The 13,280-nt window shown below is 38.1% G+C and overlaps 2 protein-coding genes across 10 annotated transcripts in view; one reads left to right on the top strand and one right to left on the bottom strand.

Moving 5' to 3' along the window:
• AOPEP (aminopeptidase O (putative)) overlaps nt 1-8,411 on the bottom strand; it is a 361,112-nt gene extending 352,701 nt beyond the window's left edge. For 7 of the 9 annotated variants that reach the window (XR_012922069.1, XM_076008542.1, XM_012748180.2 and 4 more), the window contains exon 1: nt 8,328-8,411. The gene's annotated coding sequence lies outside the window, so the exon portion shown is untranslated. The remainder of the gene's footprint in view (nt 1-8,327) is intronic. The other 2 variants (XM_012748177.3, XM_012748186.3) reach the window with 1 other exon arrangement.
• Nucleotides 1-13,280, top strand: part of CTSV (cathepsin V) — a 551,781-nt gene that overhangs the window by 287,643 nt on the left and 250,858 nt on the right. The window lies entirely within an intron of this gene.

Genomic DNA, 13,280 nt, shown 5'->3' with positions numbered 1-13,280 from the left:
TTAGTACCCATTCTTTCTTGATAAATAATATAGATTAAGCTCATTAAGATAAAATAAAAAAACAAGTTCACTGAAAGTATGGATTTATCAAACATAGGGAAGATCTTTAAAAGGCATATTCTACAAGTTCTTATGTCCTCTTTACTGAGTCCACTGTAATCAGTTCTCAATTTACATTGTATATACATATGTTAAAAAACAAATATGAAACAATAAAGAGCAGAAAAGAACAAAATAGGGGATAAAAGGCAGGGAAAAAGAAAACTTCTAAGAGTTGTAAGATTTAAGGATATGTTGACATTTCTCCTGCCAGAGAGAGCAGATTTTATAATCAGATGCCCAAATGCAAAAGAAATGTTCTGAAATTAGGTCACACAGCCCAGAAACCAGGAGTTGTTGGAGCCCTGGCAAAAGGATCACAAAATCAGATCAAGAGAGTACTGAAAAACAAAAAAGAATTACTCACCTAAAAAGTGGTATAAAAAACAAGTTTGACAAATCTTGAGACTTTTTAAAACACTATAGGAGGGAAGTACAAGTTAAGGGAAATAATCATACTGCAAAAAGAGTTGAGGCCAGGTGTGGTGGCTCACGCCTGTAATCCTAGCACTCTGGAACGTGAGGCAGGTGGACTGATTGAGCTCAAGAGTTCAAGACCAGCCTGAGCAAGAGTGAGACCCTCGTCTTTACTAAAAATAGAAAAATTAGCCGGGTGCCATGATATGCGCCTGTAGTCCCAGCTACTCAGGAGGCTGAGGCAGCAGGATCGCTTGAGCCCAGGAGTTTGAGGTTGCTGTGAGCTAGGCTGATGCCACGGCACTCTACTCAGGCAACAGACTGAGCTCTGTCTCAAGAAAATAAAAAATAAAAAAGAGTTAAGAAGTACTTAATGGATGGAAACAAACTCCAGAAAGCCTTGGTCCTGGTCTCATTTCAGACACTCTTAGGCTGTCCCGTGGCTGCTTTTCCAACTTGCTCCCTAACTACAGGTAGGTAAAGTTTTATCTCCATATCCTTTCTCAAGAAATGACCTAGTCAGCTCCAACAAACTTCACACCTTCACCCCCCTCAGCAAACTGATGGTCCTTTTTGTTTTTTAACATTACAAGACACATGTTTCACATAGTATATAAATTTCTCAGTATACATCAAATAAAATAGTATATTAAACAACTAGTAAGAACTACAATCACATAGACCCAACTATCACCTAGTTCTTCATAACCATTGTGATTATTATTACACAATCCTGAGAAAAACCTATGGCAAAAACTGAGATTGAAAACTAGTTTTTGAAATGTTTGAGTTATGTCTCTTATTTAGGAAATTATTTTTATCTTTTTTACTGTTTTTTAAAACAATTTTACTTTTAGAAAAAATGTTTCTCACTCTGTCCAGAGAGAGAAAGGGAGATCCTACATTTTGCCATTTGGTACATAATTTCAATGAAAAAATAGAGGTTTATTCCCACATAGCACATAGGTTGCATGCATTTTGAGTTAAGAAATTAAAAACATAAATTTTCATTAGAATTACTCAACAAGCTAATGGAGGTCAGACTGAACAACGGTCACTGTGTCTGGAAGTGGAAATAATAACTGCTATTATGAAATAAAAGGCCTGGCTGTTGTTTTTTTCTCTCAAGGAAATTTATAATGATCTTTGATACTAATCTGCTATGAAATATATAATAGAAAGAAGACCAATGGTCCATTGTTGACATTTTCATTATTTGGAACAGCTCCTCCTCTGAAATATTTAATTTCAAGTCTAATCTAGAGCATGACCTCCTAGTCTTCTTACTCTCTCTCTTGCTTACTTGCCTACTCTTCCAATTATTTCATTGAGACTTCAATCCCTTACCTTTTCCATTTTCTCCAATCCATCTGCTCCCTCTGTCTATAGGACAGTGGTTCTCAATCAGGGGTGATTTTGCCCCTCAAAGGACATTCGGTGATCTCTGGAGATATTCTGATTATCACACTGGAGGGTGCTACTACTGGCATCTAGTATGTAGAGGCTATTGATGCTGCTAAATATCCTACAACATTGGTCCCCAACCTTTTTGGCACCAGGGATCAGTTTCATGGAAGATAATTTTTCAATGGACCAGGGGGAGGGAGGAATGACAAGTGATGGGGAGCGGCTGTAAATACAAATGCAGTTTCACTTGCTCACTTACTCACTCACCTCCTGCTCTGTGGCCTGGTTCCTAACAGGCCACAGACTGGTACTGGTCCGCAGCCAGGGGGATGGGACCGCAGTCTTACAATGCACAGGACAGCACACACACACACAGAATTACAAATGTTTCTGAAGCTGAGAATCCCTGCATCTTTAGGTAACACTGTCCATTTCTTCAATTACCCTTGGAGCATTTTAACCTCGGTTCTCTTGCCCTTTCATCCTTATGATACACTGTTCTGTAAAACCAAACCCTCAGTCAACTGAATCATCCAACTTCTCTACTTCTAACCATGGCCTACTGAGCTCAACAAAAGCTAAATTAATAGCACAACCGCAAGAACGGCTGACTCTACATAGTCACAGATTCCAACTGTGGTGGAACCCTCAACATTCCCAGGCAGGCAGCCCTTCAAATCAACACCCAATATCAGCAAATTCACCTGCTTCATTTGAGAAGTTTTGCCACCATCAGATATTTCTTCCCCATCTTACAAACTCATTTACATCTATCCCCATCTCTCCTAGGAGAAGTATCTCTCCTGTACCAGCACAGCTTCTGTTCCAGGACTTTCCTTCATCAATCATATAGCCCCCTAACTCCTCTACCTCTACTTCTTCCCCTTTTTCCCTTTTCACCTCAGAAATAAGTGAGTGCTCTCTTTTTAGGGGGAAAAACCCCACCAATGAACGAAATCCTCCTGTAAAGCCACACCTTCCTGTAACTCTTCTTTCAAATTTGAACTCCCGACCTCGAGCAATCCACCCACCTCGGCCTCCTAGAGTGCTAAGATTACAAGCGTGAGCCACCACGCCTGGCCTGTAACTCTTCTTATAGCCAAATTCCTTAAAAGAACAGTCTATCCCCATTACTCCATCTTCCTTCAGTCCACTATTCACAGCTCACATCCCTATTATTCCACTAAAGCTCCACGGTGGAGGCAAAGGACTTCCTACTTATCAAGTTCAGTGATAAGTTAATTTTGCAACCCTTAATTTTGCACATTAACACAAATTATCATGGCCTCCTTAAAATTCTCTCCTCTCCCCTTTTAGTATTTGTGATACCATCCTTTCCTTTATATCTTCCTTCCTTTTTGGCCCTTCCTTATTCCACTTCTCAGATGTTGGTGTGCCCTGTAGCTCTAGCTTCAATCTTTCTCACTTGACTATGCAATTCAATCTCTAGCTGCTTCAAATCCACATATACACTTTTGATCTCTTTTAACTAATTTTTCCTAGTGAATGACACCACCATCTACCCAGTCGTCCAAGCAAGAATCCTGGGATCATCCCAGATTTCTCACTCTTACCCACATATAATCAATGTCAAAATCCCATCAATTTAAGTAGCTCTGGGATTTTGTCATATGAGTACATTCTCTCTGTAACCTTTCTAACACAGGTCATTGTCTCTCATCTATAACATAATATTATAAGAAGAATGATAAGTACATATGAGCAAAAAACTTGGAGGCTCCTCTTATAAGTAAGGATGCAACACAAATACAATGAGTTATGATTTGAAATAACGTAGAACACTGGAATTCTTTTTTGAGAAAAATGGATTCTAATACTATGTGAATATAGGAAAATCATTTAGTCATCCCAGGCTCCAGACTCCCAATTGCCCAAAGAGGGGTAAAAGGGATAGGTCTAAGGACCTTTTGAACCCTTAACATTCATTCTATAATTCTATTTCTACCAGACATTAGATAGTTCATTCCTCCAAATACACAGTATACTTCCATCAAAATAGGTTGATATATCTCCTTTGATACCAAAATATATCAAACACATTCTGATTTTCATCACTTTCTAAAATTAAACCCTAAATTCCAAGTGTCAAAGACATAAAACATAAGCAAAAGAAAAAGCTGAGAAAAATTATAATAATATTGATTATGTACATAAAAATGCTATTTCAAAATAATTTCTTCAGGAATCAAGCAATACAGAGTGATGAGTTAGCAACAAAATGAGCACCATAAACCATTCTAACAGTCAATAACATTTTTAACAAAAAGATCTTCCTACCCATACAACAGTAGAGTAGGAATTATACAACATTGAAAGTCAAACACCAGCACGATATATATGCAATATGAAACCATAAAAAGTTTCAGGATCTGCTTTTCAAAGACAAGGCTGTCAGAGAAGGATAATAAGAACTAAGCTATGAAAATATAGTCTAAATTCCATTTAACTGTTGTCACCCCAATCAAATGAGAAGCACCTGTTGCCCTTTTCACAGTTTGGGTTCAGTTGCTCTTCCATTGCCTACTAATCTCAGAAGTAATTTTCAGTTTTAAAGACAGTAGAAAAGGAGAAGGTAGAGGAAGAGTGTGGCAGGCAAACCAATTTACACTGCAAAGTTGATACTGACAAAACCTAGGAATAAATGAACTCTGAAGCAAGATAGCTTGAGTGCAAATCCCAATTTCACACCTACCAGCCTCATAATTTTAACTATTCATTTAAACTTCTCTGTGCCTTGTTTCATCATCTGTACAGTAAGAACAATAATATTACCTACTTCATAGGTAAAGTGCTTAGAACAATGCCTGGCATATTGTAAACACTATGAAAATATTAATATTAGGTAATGTTATCATTATTATTATTTTCCGACTAAATATTAGATGAGGGGAAAAATTACACTACAATATATGCTCAGGCTCCAATTTAACAATGCACATCAGGCATTTTGTTCATAGTGCAAAAACAATGTTATTTCAGTTATCCCCATCCTGATCCTCCAGGAGTTCACAATCAAATCACCAAGTATTGAGTTCATACAACATGAAATGAGAAGTATAAAGAAGCATAATGCAGTATGCATCCAAAGTATACCATCTAGTATATCCATAAAATGGAATGTTATTCAGCCTTAAAAAGCAATAAAATTCTGACACTTGCTACACCATGGATAAACCTTGAAAACATTATGTTAAGTAAAATAAGCCAGTCACAAAAGGTCAAATATTGTATGATTCTACCTAAAGGAGGTATCTAGAATAGGCAAATTCATAGAGACAGAAAGTAGACTACAGGTTACCAGGGGCTCGGGGGAGAGGGAAATGGGAATTTATTATTTAAAGGGTACAGAGTTTCTGTTTGAGATAATGAAAAAGTTCTTGAAATGGATAATGGTGATGATTACACAACACTGTGAATGTACTTAATGCCAATCAACTGTATACTTACAATGGTTAAACTAGCAAATTTTGCTATGTATATTTTACCACGATAAAAGGAATCATTAAAAAAGTACAGCATATATTTTCAACAAGAAATTGTAAGATGAGCATCAGCCCTAATGGTATTAAAATAAAGGATAGACTACTCATGCCTTACTGTGGACACCAAAGGAGTCAACATCGACTCTTTGCTGGCCTTGGTTTAAAATATACATCTGAAAATAGGTACATATCTTGAAATTTTTGTAAGGAACATTATTTCACTTTGTTGATAGTCACTTTTTGAGCTCCTTGAAGTGAGAAAGGGAGAAAAAGAGAATTGTACCGAGGAGATATGTTTATGGGTGGTCAATTCCTAATGGTATTTTTTTAAAGCAGTACTCATCCAAACAGAACTATGATAGCATGAGTGCAATAGTATATCTATGCAGAACACCATAAATGGACATGTAAATCAATTGTATTAAAAAAGAAAGAAGATTGGTAGACCATAATTTAAACCACTGAAATAACCCCCAAATTCAAAACATAAATTAAAAATACATTATTTTAATAGATAATAAAGTGAAATATTTGAAATCTCCACACCAAACACCCCAAGCAAAATGCCTATTGCATTAAAAAAAAAAAAAAAAAAAAAAAACACAATGAAAGTAAATTTAATAAATTAACATTTTCCCAGAAGATGAAGAATTACCATTAGGATAATTTTATTGTCTACTAAACTGGTAGTTACCATATAACAAATATCATTCTAGAAACAATTTTCAAGGAACCAGAATGCAATTTTCAAAAACCTAAAGCCAAAACCAAACTGATAATATCAGCAAACACATATATGGCTCTTTCAATATGCCTGGCATTGTTCTAAGCTCTTTACACATATTAACTCATTTCATCCTCACAACAACCTTCTAAGTATTCTTATTATCCCCATTTTACAAATGAGGAAACTGGGGTGTAGAGGAGTCAAGGACCTTTCTTGGGCTCACTGTGCTGCTAGTAAGTGATGGTAGGATTTAAACTGTACCTGGTTTTAATGACTATACTATCTCTTTGTGATACTGAGGAATAAGCTACAAAAAGCACAGGCAAACTCAAAAGGCAAAGCAGTTTTGGGGTTAGATATAATAAAAGCTCTGAGGAAATGACCATGTTACCACACAGGAAAATAAATGTTGTTCATGACTGCATAAGGGGAGGTTAAAATCTATTTGGCATACTTAGTATTTAAGAAGGCAAGGAATTGTTTAGTCCATTTTAAATTATAGTTTTCATTTATAAAAAGGATAAAACTATCAACTTCAAAATTACTCATTCCCTTAGGGCTCCAAACAGAAAAGTTTTACTGACCAATCTTATTTGCCATTTATTTCATTTGTTAAGATAAGAATGGTGTGTGTGTGTGTGTGTGTGTGTGTGTGTGTGTGTGTGTGTGTGTGTGTGTGTGTGTAGGAAGATCACACATTTAGCTTTCCAGGTGTTTTAATTCCAGGAATATGTGAACTTAATACAGCATTAAAGATATTAGAAAGTGTCAAATCACTTGGATAGATGAGTGAACAAACTCACATAATTATGTGTAACTACTGTAAAATGTCTAGAATTTGCCCATTAATATAAACTTATTTAAAAACCAAGAAAAGTACAGGCTTTGAAGTCATACACCGACCTGGATTTAAATCTTAGCTTTGCCATTTAGTTACTATGAATGTTTAGCAAGTCAATTTCACATAACTGAGACTAATTTTACTTCTCTGTAAATTGGGGATAATAATCCCTAACTCACAAGGTTGCTGTGTGAGCTAAGGAGGAAGCTACGCAGTGTCGAACACAGTCTTTGGGATATAGCAAACAGTCAACAATGAGCAACTATTCCCTAAACTTATTCTACTTTGTCGCCAAATATTGGAAGAGTTAAATCTTCCCAACAAGCAAGTCATTGGTAGGCTTCCCACAATTATATGAAGTATTAATACAATATACTCTATTCAAAAATGGAACAGACTGAAAGTACAAAAAATACAAAACCAAACCATCAACACATCAAGGATTTCAGAATTCTGCTTCTCATCCCATATACCCTGCATCTATTCTGGTTGGTTTTGTAATAATCCATATTATTTCCCTATCAACAATATGAATTCTATTGTGTGTTTTTTTTTTTACAATCTAAACATCCTTAGCGGGTTGTGTTTATTATTTATTTTGAGGGCTACCTTTGCAAGGGTAATTGTCACCACTGCTCAAAAACCAGAAAGAAATCTAGGGGTTTCATTTTAAGTAAACGCTGCTAACTGCTCCATGCATCTCAACAGTTGATTGGATCCCATGTGGATCATTTATTATCACAATAGATGCGCACATTACTACGCCACCCCAGCCAATCCCCCAAACACATGCGTTAACAAGCAAAACTCCCAACTGCCAGAGAATGAATGTTCTATAGGGACACCAAAACTCAAAACTTGATGCTCTCAGTAAGGATCCTCAGGGGAGGGGAGGCGGATGGGTTTCACTGCAGGTGGAAATGAGCAGAATTGGAAACTGTTCTGTCTACTTAAACAAGACTGGAAATGAGTCTTCTGGGGCTAGGAGCGGAGAGAGAAGGGTGAGGAGGCCTGGAGGGAAGAGAGGAAGGAGGCAGCAACTAGAGGCTGAGGAAGGGTCTGTGCCGCCGAGGAAAGGAATGGAGAGCCAGAGCCCACTGCCACCTCGACAGTTGAGTAGGTGGTCTGTGGCCCCTCAGCTCAGTCCCCAAGAGGGGTTTCAGCCCCAGGGGTCTGGGAAACTTAGAAGGGAACGGGCGTCCCCAGTGATCGAGCAAAGGTGAGGGTAAGGTGGGCTCCTCGTCGCCTTCAGAACGGATTGCTGCTGTCCCCGCCGCCATCCGGACTCTGCAGGAGAGGAAGGCAGGGACACAACAGAGAGCGCACAGGTTACCTGTCTTAGCAGCCTGCCGCCGGTCTCCACTTCCGCAGACTCCGGGTTACTACGGGCTACCGGGGCAAGCGCCGCGTGACATCATCCGTGCGCGCCCGGGGACGTAGTCCGCCGGGCCCGCCTTCCTAGAAGCCCGCCCCCTTGGGAGGAGGACTGAGCCACCCGGGGGAGATCTGCGCAGGCGCGGAGCTGCCACAGGCCTGAGACTGAGCTGCTTGGTTGGTTTAGGTTGGTTCCCTTCTAATTGCAAGATATATTGGGCACTTAAGAGAAAAAATGTTATTGAAATACAAATGTTTCTCAGGTAAGAACCAATTTGGAAAAAAAAAACACACACACACATACAAATGTGCACTTTTTATTCCTTAGTCTGCTTCCGCCTCTGCTGCATATGACTGTTGTTCACATGTTCATTCGTTCCACCACAAATGGTGAAGGTCTTACTGTGTGTCAGGCAAGCACTCTTACAGAATCTGGGGAGACAGCGATGAACAAGACACTGTGCCTACCCTCATGGAAATTACTTTCTAGTTGAGAAAGCAAACACTGACTAACTCAGCAAATGTGTGTGTGTGTGTGTGTGTGTATTCGTAAAGATAAGTGTGTGGAAAGAAAAGACGTTGCTGAGAAACTAAAGGAAGGTGGTTGCCCCTTTAGTTTGAAATGGCAAGGAAGTGTCCTCTGAAAAGGCTCAGCGCATGTTGAACTGAGAAGAAATCAGCTCTGTGAAGATTTGGGAAGAGCGGCCAGAAGGATAGACATGTGAGAGAAGTGGGAAAGCTTTGGGGGAAAGGGGAGAATGTGGCGCCCTGAAGAAAGTAAGCTAGGGGAAGAACAGAGGATGCGATTAGCAGGGCAAGGAAGGTCCCCATCCTTTCTGGGCCACTGTAAGGAGGATTGATTTTATTTCAAGTGTCATGGGAAGCCAGTAAAGAGTTTTAAACACATGAGTGACAGAATCTAGCTTTATAAAATCACCCTGCTGGCTTGTGCATACAAGGAACTTTTTGGGAGTCAGGAAAGGATGCAAAGAGAAGAGTTGCTCTTATAATGATCAGGTAAGAAGTGATAGAGAGAAACGGACACATTGAAGGAATAATTTTGAGGTAGATGTGACAGACTTGGAGCTGGATTAGATAAGGTGATAAGGAAAATAAAAGTGTCAAAAATGACTCCTAAACTTTGGGCCTAGGCAAATAGCTGGATAATATAGCTAAAACAAGATTTGTTCCTCCTCCTTTCAAACCTGATTCCTTTGCATTTTTTTTTCCAAGCTCTCCAGGTTCTTTTCGTACCTATCTGACCATCTCTTCTCAATTTCCATCACTGGACTCCTCTTTATTTCTCTTTTCCTTAACTCTTTTTTCTCTTGGTCTTCTTTTGCTATACCAGCGGCCGCAAACTGAAAAGCCTCCCACAGCCAGGTAGTTAACACAAGAATGAAGCCCATGGATAAAAACTGTGGAGACCTGGAGCTCATGGTTCCTTTTCAGCTCTATGTTGATTTTTACCAACCAGGAATGCTAGCCCAGTGGTGTCAGATCCTCTCATTTTTAAAGAGAAATCAATATATTTACATGAAATCTCCCAAATTTTAAATGTAGGTCACTAATTCAAATTTTATTAAACTTTTGTTTTGGACCAAAGGACATCTACTGGCCACATGAGGCCTGCAGGCTACAACTTCTCCTCCTTGGTGTATATTTTATCAAGGTAATGATTTTGTCTATCCTGGTGTTACTATCACCTGTAAGTTTATAAACTGACAACTCCCAAATCTATTTCTCTGTCCAAATCTTTTGAGAAATTTCTTATTCAAATGCTCAAATTCCACTTAGATGTCCACTTCGCATTTGAAAAACTGAATTCATCCTCTACTCCCACCACTAAGCCTGACCTACTCATGTATTCTCTGCCTCAGTTAATTCCACTCAGTCACCCAAACCTGAAATCTAGGATCATCTCAGAGTTGTCCCTCACCCAATATGTATCACGTCTGCCCATCATGTACTTGCTCAAGCGTTTATCATCTTTATCGGGGTATTTCAATTTTCTCACTTGTAAAATGAGAGAATTGAACCAGATGATTTCTAAGATCTATTCCATTTATGAAATTCTGTTCTATATAACCACTAATAATATCAGAACAGTTGCCCAGAATCTGGGGTTTTTTGTTTGTTTGTTTTGTTTGTGTGTTTATTTTTGCTTGACTATTTTAATACCAAGGATATCGTGAGCTGGTTGACCAGAAGAACTACACATGATAGAAATAATTAATGCAAAATGAAATTAACAGTGGCTAAAACTGGATGCAGTTTTGTTATAGAATAAAAACTGATTGAAAAATAACTGCTGATTGATAAAATTGAAAACTGGAAAAACTAGAAAAAAACAGACATGGTAAAATTTGTTATTTATTGAAAATTGATGGAAAAATCAAATCTTGACAAGACTTAGATCTACAAAGTTTCAGCAGAAAATAATTTTCCTGATTAACCACAAAAGAAAGTTCATAATGTCAGAAACTCTAATGACCATAATTTGTAATGAAGAGAAAAAATAATACTGAATTGTAAATTTAATGTAAAGTTTACATGTAAAAGAACTGAAACTGATTTCCAGTGAAAATAATTTTAGTAAAGTAGAAAAAGTGAGAAAGTTATATAAATGTTATATAATGGTATATATGTAATATAAAATTGATTGTGGCATTAAATTAACATGATGAAATTTGCTCTAGAAAATACTTTTATTGATGAAAAATCATTGATGTAAGTATAAGTTTGATTTAAATGTTTATGTTTATCTGTACAAAATCAACACTTTATACAGTCAAAGTGACAAGAATCAACATCTTGTATTCATTCAATGACTCCTGAAAATCAGAGGCTTCCAGTTTTAAAAATCATATTTATGAGTATTTATTCATGCCACAAGCAGAGATATATCCCTAAGATATTGGTATAATTGGAGTAGGTATAGCCTGATTTTGGATATATCAATAATTTTCATTAATGACAATTTTTCTCTCTGGTGTTATCAGTTCCATGAAATTTGTTCATATCCTTACGGAGATTTAGTGCATTGGATTCAATTTCAAAAGAATTTCTGACATGGCTTGGGTGAACTAAATTCAACAGAGGAGAGAATGAAAGAGATTGCTGGCTGTTCGTAAATATCCAGTCTCTTTTTTTCCAGAGTAATAGAAACCTTGAATTTTAGGTAATAGAACTTCTTTATTTTAGCTGGGTTCATGACCACCCAGAAGAAAAACAGTGCTTTTCAGCCTCCTGTGTAGCTAGCTGTGGCCCTGTGACTAACCTCTGGCTAATGACTGTAGGAAAAATATATTGTGGCAAGTTGTGGCAACCATCCTTGAAAAACAGATGGGATTTAAGTTTGTCTTCTTCTTTCTATCCTCTTCCTTCTTGTTGACTGGAATGGAGATGTGTTTGGTTGCTTCTAGAGTAGCCATTTTGGATCATAATTCAACCTTCAGAGTCTTATGGGAAAGCAACAAGATAGAAAGAGTCTGGGTCTCTGAGGACAGAGACCACCATGGTAGATAGAGCCACCATACAAGCCACCTCTGCACTTTAACTAAAATAAAGAAGCTGCTCTTTTATTTAAGTAACTTTCTTTTGGGTCTGTTTATTCCATGAAATCTAATTCTAACTGATTCTAACTGAAGGACTAGGAGTCAAAAGAAAAATACATAATAAAGACATTGGCAGACTTCACAAAGACCTGCAGAGCAAGAAGAAAGATCCTCTTGAAGGAAATGAAGTTTCACTTCTGGTCCCAAACCATGAGGCCAGAAAATAAAAGCCTTTTAGATATGCTGTTTAAATGCAGTAAACCCTAAATTCCATTTCTTTTCCTTTTTTTGGAGACAGAGTCTCACTCTGTTGCACGGGCTAGAGTGCCATGGCATCAGCCTAGCTCATAGCAACTTCAAACTCCTGGGCTCAAGTGATCCTCTTGCCTCAGCCTCTTGAGTAGTTGGGACTACAGGCATGCGCCACCATGCCTGGCTAATTATATATATAGTTTTTTTTTTTTCAGTTGTCCAGCTAATTTCTATTTTTTTAGTAGAGACGGGGTCTCATTCTTGCTCAGGTTGGTCTCAAACTCCTGAGCTCAAACTATCCGCCTGCTTCTGCCTCCCAGAGTGCTAAAATTCCATTTCTTTATAAAGCAAATACTTCATGATTTGTAGCCTCACTCATTGTATTCTACCTAACACCCTGTATTCTACCCAATACCTATTAGGTATTCTACCCTAATAGAACCCTATTTTGTAAAAGAAAATCTATTGACCTTGGAGAGGGTAGACCCCTTTTCCAGCCCCAGTGGTTGGTTATAAATCTAAGCCAGCTAAGGAACCTCATTCCCCTCTCCCCCATAGTCATGGTCCCAGCTTTCCTTACAGCTAACGGTGGTCATGTGACACAGTCTGGCCAATGAGATGAAAGAGGAAGGTGGCTAAGGGATTCTGAGACAGATGTCTCCTCCTTATAAAAAGATTGTCATAAAAAGAGAGCTAGCTGACATAGTGCTGTTTCTTTCTTTATTGCTTATGATGCTGGTCTGCAGGAAAAGATGCTTGGAGCACCTGGTAGCCATCCTGTGACTGCAGGTGGTAAGCAGGAGGGTGAAAGTCAACATGTGGAGGAAGGAGGGGGAGAAGGAGTAATAGAGTCTCAGTCATTGCTGACATTGTTGAGCTGCTGACCAAGCCTCTGACATCTCCTTCCAGACTTCTTAGTATGTAAACAATACTGCTTCTGGTTTTAGTCCCTGCTAGTAGTGTTTTTTGTTGTTGATGCTTGCAATTATTTTGTTGTTGTGGCTGCATGCAATTTAAAAGACACAGACAATTTCAGCAATTTTTTTGCACATTTCTTTCTTCATTCTTTTCCACACTAAGCCTTGTTTTTCATGCTTAAATAA

Source organism: Microcebus murinus, chromosome 12 (genome assembly GCF_040939455.1).
Source record: "Microcebus murinus isolate Inina chromosome 12, M.murinus_Inina_mat1.0, whole genome shotgun sequence".
Classification (NCBI taxonomy): Eukaryota; Metazoa; Chordata; class Mammalia; order Primates; family Cheirogaleidae; genus Microcebus; species Microcebus murinus.
The sequence above is the reverse complement of the archived record's forward strand: the minus strand, read 5'-3'. Positions and strand labels throughout refer to the sequence as shown.